The sequence below is a fragment of the Rhinoderma darwinii genome, chromosome 9, assembly GCF_050947455.1.
Source record: "Rhinoderma darwinii isolate aRhiDar2 chromosome 9, aRhiDar2.hap1, whole genome shotgun sequence".
NCBI classification, from domain to species: Eukaryota; Metazoa; Chordata; class Amphibia; order Anura; family Rhinodermatidae; genus Rhinoderma; species Rhinoderma darwinii.
The window spans coordinates 37,093,165-37,103,857 of record NC_134695.1 but is presented as its reverse complement, the minus strand read 5'-3'; the positions used below and the strand labels follow the sequence as shown (position 1 = coordinate 37,103,857).

The window sequence follows — 10,693 nt, the reverse complement described above, 5'->3', positions numbered from 1 at the left end:
GGGGAACGGCGCGGCAGCCGTTACAATAGTGTCCATAACCACGATCGCACCGCCCTTGTCCGTGGGTTTTATGGTCAGATCGTGGTTATGCACCAATTCATCAATAGCCAACATTTCCATAGATGTTATATTTGGGTGTCTCAGACCCGCATCTTGACACCCTATACGTAGATTATCCATATCTTTTTTCACTAGATCCATGTATGTCTCTATGGGATGTTCTAGTCCTGGTGGCTGAAAACTACTTTTGTTATGCAATCCCAGACTATTCAGACAAAAGCCACTATCCACATCGTTATGATCAGTGTCTACATCGAGTGCATTAAACCATACATTTAATTTTAAACTCCTAATGAAATTATACAGGTCTAACTCTAAACCAAACCAATCCATAGTTTGGCTTGGGCAAAATGACAGTCCTTTGGATAAGACGAATAATTGCATCGATGTCAAAACAGTGGATGATATATTTACCACTGTTTCTGGGGATATTTCCCCTTGTTGGGAGTGTTTCTCATTCCTTGTGGTTGCAAAGTCCTCTGATGGCGCATTGTTCTTTGTTCTGTTCCTCCTGCAGCCTGCATTCCTGGTCCTCCTTCTGGGTCCTGTGTGTTGGAATGGCCTAAAAAAATAAAATAAGCACATGTTTATGCTGTATACAAGGGGAAGTAAACTAACTTATCTTCATGACAGATAGTCATCTTGCAGCGTCTGGTGACCCTGTTTGGTAACACAACATTGATAGCCGACATCCGCAAGAGGTTTTACAGACGTAATCAGAAGCAGGGGCAAACTCTGCAACAGTTGCAATAGAATTTCATAGCCTCTGGAATAGCCAGAGCTTGACCGACTGATAATAAACCATTTTATATCTGAAACCACAAAAATAAGGAACAATCCTGAAAAAGGACTATATATATATATATATATATATATATATATATATATATATATATATATATATACTACCGTTCAAAAGTTTGGGGTCACCCAGACAGTTTTGTGTTTTCCATGAAAACTCACACTTATATTTATCAAATGAGTTGCAAAATGACTAGAAAATATAGTCAAGACATTGACAAGGTTAGAAATAATGATTTTTATTTTAAATAATAATTTTCTCCTTCAAACTTTGCTTTCGTCAAAGAATGCTCCATTTGCAGCAATTACAGCATTGCAGACCTTTGGCATTATAGCTGTTAATTTGCTGAGGTAATAAGGAGAAATTTCACCCCATGCTTCCAGAAGCCCCTCCCACAAGTTGGATTGGCTTGATGGGAACTTCTTGCGTACCATACGGTCAAGCGGCTCCCACAACAGCTCTATTGGGTTGAGATCTGGTGACTGCGCTGGCCACTCCATTACAGATAGAATACCAGCTGCCTGCTTCTTCCCTAAATAGTTCTTGCATAATTTGGAGGTGTGCTTTGGGTCATTGTCCTGTTGTAGGATGAAATTGGCTCCAATCAAGCGCTGTCCACAGGGTATGGCATGGCGTTGCAAAATGGAGTGATAGCCTTCCTTATTCAAAATCCCTTTTACCTTGTACAAATCTCCCACTTTACCAGTACCAAAGCAACCCCAGACCATCACATTACCTCCACCATGCTTGACAGATGGCCTCAGGCACTCTTCCATCATCTTTTCAGTTGTTCTGCGTCTCACAAATGTTCTTCTGTGTGATCCAAACACCTCAAACTTCGATTCGTCTGTCCATAACACTTTTTTCCAATCTTCCTCTGCCCAATGTCTGTGTGCTTTTGCCCATATTAATCTTTTCCTTTTATTAGCCAGTCTCAGATATGGCTTTTTCTTTGCCACTCTGCCCTGAAGGCCAGCATCCGGGAGTCGCCTCTTCACTGTAGACGTTGACACTTGCGTTTTGCGGGTACTATTTAATGAAGCTGCCAGTTGAGGACCTGTGAGGCGTCTATTTCTCAAACTAGAGACTCTAATGTACTTGTCTTGTTGCTCAGTTGTGCAGCGGGGCCTCCCACTTCTCTTTCTACTCTGGTTAGAGCCTGTGTGTGATGTCCTCTGAAGGGAGTAGTACACACCGTTGTAGGAAATCTTCAGTTTCTTGGCAATTTCTCGCATGGAATAGCCTTCATTTCTAAGAACAAGAATAGACTGTCGAGTTTCACATGAAAGCTCTCTTTTTCTAGCCATTTTGAGAGTTTAATCGAACCCACAAATGTAATGCTCCAGATTCTCAACTAGCTCAAAGGAAGGTCAGTTTTATAGCTCCTCTAAACAGCAAAACTGTTTACAGCGGTGCTAACATAATTGCACAAGGGTTTTCAAGTGTTTTCTAATCATCCATTAGCCTTCTAACACAGTTAGCAAACACAATGTAACATTAGAACACTGGAGTGATGGTTGCTGGAAATGGGCCTCTATACACCTATGTAGATATTGCATTAAAAACCAGACGTTTGCAGCTAGAATAGTCATTTAGCACATTAACAATGTATAGTTTGTATTTCTGATTAATTTAATGTTATCTTCATTGAAACAAACTGTGCCTTTCTTTCAAAAATAAGGAAATTTCTAAGTGACCCTAAACTTTTGAACGGTAGTGTGTATATATATATATATATACACACTACACACACACACACACACACACACACACACACACACACACACACACACACACACACACACACACACACACACACACACACGTGTGTAAAAGGGCTGGTAAAATGGTGGGTTTCACCTACTTGTGTCACCCACTATTACCTCCTTTATAATCAGGGTCACTAGGGTTATGCCTGGTTCCCCTACCTTTTCCTTATACTAACGTCTACTTGCTTTGCTTCTACTCAATGGAATAAGACCGTACAATAAATACAATTGTATAGTAAATAAAGAGTAATATTTATTACTAACAATAATCACAATTACATATAAAATACATCAAACACAGAACTCAGTAACCGATCAGCGTATAGTATCAGTATACCCCAATACATATAACAATTAATATATAGAAGATCCAAACATAGGAGCAGCACTGTGTCAATAGCCAGAAACGGTTGGTGCTAGCTTCAAAATATCAAGGAGTGACGGGCTCCTCATGCATATATCCAAGAAAAAGAGACTGGAAGCAGCACTCAGCAAAAAAATGTGAATTTATTCACCCAACACAGCAACGTTTCACTTCCTCCATGCTTGAAAATGCTTCCATGGAGGAAGTGAAACGTTGCTGTGTTGGGTGAATAAATTCACATTTTTTTTGCTGAGTGCTGCTTCCAGTCTCTTTTTCTTGGATATAACAATTAATATATACTGAGTATACTCACACTATACGTAGTACAGTATAAACACGGTATCACAATCCTAATTATACTGCCACCCGCATACCTAAACATACATATGAATACAGGTAGGTTACAATACAATACAATAGAATACACGCTCACTATTTCTGTCCCACTCCCTCCTAATATAACTTTCCCTATACACTAAGGTTTAATAATCAGGATAAGGAGAAACAAGGGGAATGAGTTTCTGTGTACCTGGGGATGTGCAGGTCAAGGGTAACTTCAGGGTACTTAGTGCAGCAAGGGTAAACAGGGAACAAGAAGGGTGGGGGGACCAGGGGTACGGGAATGTGCAGGTAGGGGTACAGGTAATGTGGGGGCTGCAGGAAAGGGTTACTGGGGAGTATAGGTACTATAAGATACTTAGCAGTTTATCTGGTCCAAGGTTGGTGTGGGGCCATGAGGGCCATGAGGCAAGAGCAGACCAGGAGGGAAGAGGAGACCCTTAGTGGAGCCAGGGAGCAGGAACAAGAGAGAAAGTGTGAGGCCATTGACCCTCTTATACCTTGTCCGTGCACATCTGTGTGACATCACAGCTCATGCACGTGAAAGGGGCGGGGGGGGGGGGGGGGGCTGGGCCTCATGGCTACCTCATGGAATACCATTATCTAGTAGGGGGATGGAAGGGCAGTTGGAACTTCCTGCTTCCTGGATTAGTTCACTGTTTATGGTTTCCATCTGATTACCTGGTAGGGAGATGAATATACACCTTTCTGGAGGGACAAATATATATATATCTACACTCACATGTACATAGATATAAATATATAAAACACTTCCCTTTACAAAACCCTAGTAAGTGGTGGGCAAGACTATATTCGTTATAAATGAAAATGAATTAAAGTTCTATTTTACCTTTACACAGTTATATAAGGTAACATTGGAATAGGGCTTTATTTTGCCATACCAGCAATTTGTGAATAATAATGGACATTTTATATCTGGGCTCCGTAGTTACACTTTGAAAAGGGCCCTGGGAGACTAGTCCTGCTCTATGTATTCCAAATTTGCATTGCAAAACCTTCATTGCATAGGATTTTGAGTTTGATTTTCACCATTGTGGTATTTCAAGTTCAGTCAAGGAGTTTTATCATGAATTAACCAGGAGTATGTGGAAAAACAGAACTCTATACAACATGAAGCAGATGAGTAACCAATGGCGGATCATCATAGGGCATTTTGGGTGGCCGCCTGGGGCCCGAGGCTCCCGGGGGCCCATGTCCGCCCTAAGTACAATGTGGTTTTGTCGCATTTTTGCCGCGATTTTGCCATGAATCGCGGAAAATACCGCGATGAAACGCCATAGTATATGTCCTGCAAAAGGACCTTTAGACATAAGTTCACATGACCTCATCTCTGAAGTTCTTAGTACTGTTTAGAGACCTGCTGGTCACATGACAGCAGGTCCTTGAGCAGCAGCAAGACTCCACTGAGAAGACTGAGGTGAGCTGCTATGTAAGTATAAGGGGATGGATTTGTTTAAGGGGTCTATATTTAGGGGGTCCGGTGTGGGGTTCTGTATTTAGAGGGTCTGGTCTATATTTAGGAAGTTTGGTGTCTGTATTAGTTTAAGGGGTCTGGGGTCTGTATCAGTTTAAGTGGTTTAGGGTCTGTATTTTTAGGGGTCTGTGTTAGTTTAAGGGGTCTGGGGTCTGTATTTAGGGGGTCTGTATTAGTTTGACATCTGGGTTCTGTATTTAGGGGGTCTGGTCTGGGGTCTGTATTAGTTTATGGGGTCTATTTAGGGGGCCTGTTCTAGGGTCTGTATTAGTTTAGGTGTCTTTATTTAGGGGTCTGTATTTAGGGGTCTGGTCTTGGGTCTGTATTAGATTAGAGGGTCTGGTCTGGGTCTTGTATTAGTTAAGGGAGTCAGGTCTAGGGTCTGTATTTAGGGAGTCTGTATTAGTTTGAGGTCTCGGGGTCCGTATTTAGGGGGTCTCTATTCAGGGGTCTGTGGTCTGTATTAATTTAAAGGGTCTGTATTTAGGGGTCTGTATTAGTTTAGGGGGTCTGGTTTAGGGGTCTGGGGTCTGTATTAGTTTATGGGGTCTGTATTTAGGAGGCCTGGTCTAGGCTCTGTATTAGTTTAGGGGTCTTTATTTAGGGGTCTGTATTCATTTAGGGGGTCTGGGGTCTGTATTAAGGGAGTAAGGTTTAGGGTCATTATTAGTGTAGAGGGTCGGGTCTGGGGGTTTGTATTTAGGGGTCCTGTCTGAGGTCTGCATTTATTTAGGGTGCTTGCACTGGGGTCTGGATTTGTTTAGGGGGCCTGGGGACTGCAATAGTTTAGAAGGTCTGGAGTCTGTATGTATTCTATGATCTAGTCTGGGGTCCAAATGTATTAGTCTGAGTAAAAGGGGTTGTCCTTCGATAGGTCATCAGTATAAAAACCGGTCCGTGCCCGGACAACCCCTTTAATGTATGGTTCTGGGCCTTGGTGTATAAATTTGCGTGTTTCTATAGAGGCTGGAAATGGCTACAGAAGTGATGGGCAAAGATGTCTCATCAGGAGAAGTCGCCATAACAGTCTGTGTCAGATGGAGAAGAAAAGAAAACGACTCCCATCGGAGAAGACGTCACTTGTGAGTCACTGAATCTATTGGGGATCTGTCCCCTCTCCTGACATGTCTGTTGTAGGAAATCCTTGTATTCTACATAACTTTGTGTACCCAGGACTAATAGACAAATGTGTGTTACCATTCCCATTGTCAAGAGGAAGTTTCCGTGCACAGTGTAATGCTGTCAGCACTGGCGTAGCTATAGGGGTCGCAGCGGTCGCAATTGCGACCGGGCCCCAAAGCCAGGGGGGCCCACGGCCCCCCCGCACCACATCAATAAAAAGTTACTATAGTAACTCGGGTCGCGGGCCCCTGTTACTATAGTAACATACTTTACTTACCTTCCTGGTTCCGGATCGCAGCGGAGGTCCTGACGTCAAGCGCTGTGCGCAGCGCATGACGTCACAGCGCTATGCGCCGCGCACAGCATCGAGACGACAGAACTCCCGCCGCGGCCGAAGAGGAAGGTAAGGTTAGCCCTGACTGGCGGGGTCCGACTCCCGGGACCCGCCAATCAGCTGTTTTGAAGGGGCCGCAGCACTCGTACGAGAGCTGCTCCCCTTCATTCCTGTCACTTCATTCCGGTCACACTGTGAATCGGTGTCGGCGATTCACAGTGTGAGCGAGTAGTGAAATGAAGGGGAAGCAGCTCTCGTACGAGTGCTGCGGCCCCTTTAAAACAGCTGATTTGCGGGTCCCGAGAGACACATCAGCTATTGATGGCCTATCCTGTGGATAGGCCATCAATGTTTAGGGACTGGACAACCCCTAAGCCTACCATGTAGCAGGCTTAGGGGGCCCATGAGACAGGATCACAGATTGTGTGATGCTGTCTGCTGGGCCCTGTATCTAAGCCAATCACATGGTAGGCTTAGATACATGGCCCATGCGTGATCCTATCTGCTGGGACCTGTATCTAAGCCAATCACATGGTAGGCTTAGATACATGGCCCATGCGTGATCCTGTCTGCTGGGCCCTGTATCTAAGCCAATCACATGGTAGGCTTAGATACATGGCCCATGTGTGATCCTGTCTGATGGGCCCTGTATATAAGCCTACCACACTGTAGGTTTAGATACAGGGCCCCAGCACACAGTAATCTTATACTGTATAAGATTACTGTCTGCTGGACCCTGTATCTAAGCCTACGTTGTGGTAGGCTTAGATACAGGGTCCCACAGACAGTATCACACATGGGCCCTGTATCTAAGCCTAACACATGTGTTACTAATGGTTTTTATTGTGTGTTTTCTTACAGGTTCGGTCGTTGGACTACGTCGGATTCCAGGACTACTTCGATTACAGCTTTTTTTTTATTATCAATAAAATGGTTAATGAGGGCTGTGTGGGTTTTTTTTTTATTTCAATAAAATATTTTTTCTATGTCTTTGTGTTTTTTTTTAAACTATATTACTACCGCCTTAGTAATGGCCGCCGGCTGATTGACAGCATCTATTGCTAAGGCGGGGCTTAGTGTTAGCCGATGCAGAGGCTAACACTAACCCCCTTTATTACCCCGGTACCCACTGCCACCAGGGGTGCTGGGAAGAGCCGGGTACGATCCAGTACCTGACCATCTGTAGTGATGGTCGGCCACTGGGGTGGCCGCAGGCTGGTATTATCAGGAGGGGAAAGGCCAAAAACAGTGGCCCTTCCTACCCTGGTGATGCTAGGCTGCTGCTGCTTTATTGTATCTGGCTGGTTATGAAAAATGGGGGGACCCCACGTCATTAAAAAAAAATAAAAAAAAAAAATTGGAAAGAACCATGTGGGGTCCCCCCCAATTTTCATAACCAGCCAGATACAACACAGCAGCATCAGGCAGCATTACCAGGGTGGGAAGGGTCACTGTTTTTGGCCTTCCCCAGCCTAATACTACCAGCTTGCGGCCACCCCGGTGCGTGGCCGTCACTACAGATGGTCGGGTACTGGTTCATACCCAGCTCTTCCCAGTACCCCTGGTGGCGGTGGGTACCGGGGTAATAATGGGGGTTAGTGTTAGCCTCTGCACCTGCTAACATTAAGCCCCGCCTTAGTAATGGATGTTGTCAATCAGCCGGCGGCCATTACTAAGGCGGTGATAATAAAGTTTAAAAAGATACAAGCACATAGAAAAAATATTTTATTGAAATAAAAAAACACAACCCTCATTAACCATTTTATTGAGAATAAAAAAAACGCCGTCATTGAAGTCCTCGAATCCGAAGTCCAACAACCGAACCTGTAAAAAAAACACAAACACACAAAAATAATCAGTAACACATAAAGAAGCAAAATTATTATTCTTACCTATCCTGGGTGCAGCGCTGGAGCCGCAATGTCAGCGAGCTGGGCCCTGTATCTAATCCAATCATGTGTGATACTGTCTGCTGGGCCCTGTATCTAATCGTATCATGTGTGATACAGTCTGCTGAGCCCTGTATCTAATCCTATCATGTGTGATACTGTCTGCTGAGCCACTGTATCTAATCCAATCATGTGTGATACTGTCTGCTGAGCTGTGTATCTAATCCTACATAAACCTATAGGTACATGCAGGAAAAAGGTCTAAATGATATACATATTGATATATGCTATATTGCAGCCTATATATAAAGGCTAGACCTCGATGAAACCAAGTGACTCTTGGTGTGTTGCCCTAAATAACTAGTATAAACCTAAAAGCGTATAGGGCACAAATAACACAAGTAGATAGGAAAAATAGAACAATTTTTATTGAAAAAATACAACATTAAAAGATGGGTCGTACTGAGCAAAAGCACAGAGACGTCTGACACTTGCAGAGAACGTACAAACACAAGGGGATACCTGACAATGTCAAGAATATATATCCTTGATCTGGGTGCAAATGGCCTGATCACATTGATAATTTTGTTATGCGTTATGTGTGGATGGGGTGTAAATGTAACCAGCACATTGGTTATCAACAAAGAATGAACAACTGTGGTCCAGAAATGACACTGATGTGCTAGCAATGCAGGATACAGGCAAGTTAGGTGGAACAAAACCAAAGCAAGGAAACATGTAACGTACCCATTGTGGTCCTCTGCTTGGAGAGAACGTCAGTCCCGACGCGCGTTTCGGCGAAATGCCTTCGTCCGGGGGTGTCGTCTCTCCAGCAGGAAGCTCCTCATTTAAAGTGTATGGCCAACCAATCATAAGCGTATCTGACATCACATGGGACCGTAGGTGTGTGTACAGTGGCGTCAAGTGCCGGGGGCGGGGACGCCCGTCATTCACCTCCGAACGCGCGTCATCAAGGGGGCGTGACCCAGCGGCGACTGACGCCGAAGAGACACGCCCACCCCAATAGAGACGCGCAGGACTGGGGGAAGCGGGGGCTCCTTCCCGACTCAAGCGCACAGGTAGACACTACTGAAATTGAGGTATCCCATGAGATGTTGTAAACACAGGACCGGGTGGCAAGGAGGAGAAAGAGAGTGTAACAGAGGATTTAGCATAAATCAATAAATCCTCATATGTTGAATTGAATGCGGTGGACATAGATATGTTTAACAGGTAAAAGATGTATGTTGCTATATAGCTCCGAAGGTAATATTTAAACAGCAAGTTATAATGATGTATACCATATACCGATCTTTGCCGTATAATACATAAATAGGTGTATCGTACTGATGACCAATTGTGGGTCTCGTATATGTATATATCGATCATGGTGTATAATAACATGTACAAGGTCATAACGAACCAGGCACGCATATATCCAAAAACACTATATGTAGATTAAAAATGTATATATATAACTTGTTGTAAAAATATGTAAAGACATAGAAGTAATAAATATAAGTATAGATACTATGTAAAAAGAGTTATTCTTTTTATTGTATTAACTCTTTTTTTGCCTCTTCTCATGTCTATACAGTATACACATAAAATTGAAGATTAAAAAGTGAGGGGCAAAAAAGGTGAAAATGTATATTATATCAATATGATGTTGAGTTTTGACATGAATAAAGTGCAAAGAATGTGTATATATATATATAGGGAAGTGCATGTGCAAACATATAATGTATATATTATGATTATAAAACATTTATCATAATGATTGTGAAGCCGCAATGTCAGCGAGCTGGGCCCTGTATCTAATCCAATCATGTGTGATACTGTCTGCTGGGCCCTGTATCTAATCGTATCATGTGTGATACAGTCTGCTGAGCCCTGTATCTAATCCTATCATGTGTGATACTGTCTGCTGAGCCACTGTATCTAATCCAATCATGTGTGATACTGTCTGCTGAGCTGTGTATCTAATCCTATCATGAGTGATACTGTCTGCTGAGCCACTGTATCTAATCCTATAATGTGTGGTACTGTCTGCTGAGCCACTATCTAATCCTATCACGTGTGATACTGTCTGCTGGGCCACTATATCTAATCCTATCATGTGTGATACTGCCTTCTGAGCCACTGTATCTAATCCTATCATGTGTGATACTGTCTGCTGAGCCACTGTATCTAATCCTATCCATAGTTTATAGGGTCGTAGTGCTATAGATATGCTATGCTGTCTCATATACACACTTTTTTTTGGGCGGACACATATGTATTGGGGCTATTTCCCCTGACATTTTAAGCCCTGAGGGTATCTTCACACGGCAGCGTCTGTTACGGCTGAAATTACGCTGCTGTTTTCAGGAGAAAACAGCACCGTAATTTCAGCCGTAATAGCATGTGCAGGTGTCTTTCACTGCGTCCATTACGGATGTAATTGGAGCTGTTTTTCTATGGAGTCCATGGAAAACGGCTCTGTTTACGTCTGAAGAAGTGACAGGCACTTCTTTGAC

At 43.3% G+C, this 10,693-nt stretch overlaps 1 long non-coding RNA gene across 1 annotated transcript in view; it reads right to left on the bottom strand.

Moving 5' to 3' along the window:
* Positions 1-480: 480 nt before the first annotated feature.
* The window catches only part of LOC142660708 (uncharacterized), a 116,214-nt gene continuing 106,001 nt past the window's right edge, over positions 481-10,693 (bottom strand). The window contains exon 3 of the long non-coding RNA XR_012850556.1: positions 481-622. This is a non-coding gene — a long non-coding RNA (uncharacterized LOC142660708). The remainder of the gene's footprint in view (positions 623-10,693) is intronic.